The sequence below is a fragment of the Solanum lycopersicum genome, chromosome 7, assembly GCF_036512215.1.
Source record: "Solanum lycopersicum chromosome 7, SLM_r2.1".
NCBI lineage: Eukaryota > Viridiplantae > Streptophyta > Magnoliopsida > Solanales > Solanaceae > Solanum > Solanum lycopersicum.
This window is the reverse complement of record NC_090806.1, coordinates 43381407-43382997: the sequence shown is the minus strand read 5'-3', so window position 1 is coordinate 43382997 and position 1591 is coordinate 43381407.

The following is a 1591-nucleotide window of genomic DNA, read 5'->3' as shown; positions in this document are numbered from 1 at the left end:
TGTCCTTTAGAATATAATTTATTTCTTGTGATTTTATGCGATGAACGCAAGAGGGACAGTCGCGAGGAGAGCAGGAGATGAGATTGGGAATGCAGAAGCTACTCCCCAAGGCAATCGAAATGCTCCTCCAATGCAAGCTGCTGCAAATGAACAAGTTCATGTCAATCCTTCGGCAATGAAGGATGGTGAAGTGAGGGAATCCATGCTTTAAATAGCCCAAGCCATCACCAGCCAAGCTCAGTCTATTATGGCATGAGCTAACAGGGAGGTTGTTCCTCGAGAGAACCAACATTCTAACACTATGGCTTGTTGTTTGAGAGATTTTATGAGGATAAATCCTCCTATGTTTTTTTTATCTATGGGTGATGAAGACCCCCAACAGTTCTTTGATGACGTGTACAAGATTTTGTTTTCTATAGGGGTGAGTACTACTGAAAAGGATGAACTTGCTGCTTATCAACTTACGGACGTGGCTAATACATGGTACAATAAGTGGAAGGATAGTAGGGCTTAAGGAGGTGGTCTCATGACTTAGGAGATCTTCAATAAGACATTTGTTGACAGATTCTTTCCAAGAAAGAAAAGGAAGCTAAGATAGAGGAGTTTATCAACTTTCATCAAGGAGGTATGAGTGTTAAGGAATACTCCTTGAAATTCATTAAGTTGTCCAAATATGCTCCATCTTTGGTTTCGAATGATAGGGATGAGATGAGCCATTTTTGTAAAGGGCGTGTCCAAAGAGCTTTAAGAAGAATTTCGTGCAGCCATACTTCATGACAATATGAATCTTTCTAGGTTGATAGTTTATGCTCAATAGGTTGAGGATAGTCGTCTAAGGATGAATAATAGGGAATCTAAGAAAGCAAGGTTTTTTTGGAAGTTGTTCCTCTAAGAATAAGCTTGATGTGCAAGAGAAGCCTAAGTTCAAGAAAAGGATTTAAAAAATTCTCCAAGAATTGAAATGATAGAGACTCTAATCCTATACCTCAAAAGGGTAGAAACGTTGATCCAACAAAAAAAATGACTAGTGGTAAGTGTGGTAAAAACATGTGGGTGAATGCCTTATTGGGACTAATATTTTCTATGGTGTTGGCAAGGGTGTCCATATGGTGAAAGATTGTCCTTATTTGAGAATACAAGGCAGGGGGAATGGCCAAGCTCAACCAAGCGGTACTAGCTTTGAGGCTCTAAAAAGGAACCGTTTCTATGCACTCAAGGCTAGGGGTGAACAAGACAACTCTCCCGACGTTGTGAAGGGTATGTTACAAGTTTTCTATGTTGATATTTATGCATTTCTTGATCCAGGTGCTACTCTTTCTTTTGTTACACCTTTGGTATCAAGGAAGTTTGGTGTACTTACCGATGTTTTTATTGAACCCTTTTTGATTTGTACCCCAATGGGTGACTCTGTGGTTGCAAAAGAGTCTATAGGAAATGTCCTGTAATGCTTCCCAATAGAGTTACTCTTGCTGATTTGGTAGAACTTGACATGATTGATTTTGATATCATCTTGTGTATGGATTGTCTTTATCCATGTTTTGCTTCCATAGATTATAGAACAGGGTAGTAAGGTTTCAATTCCCGAATGAAA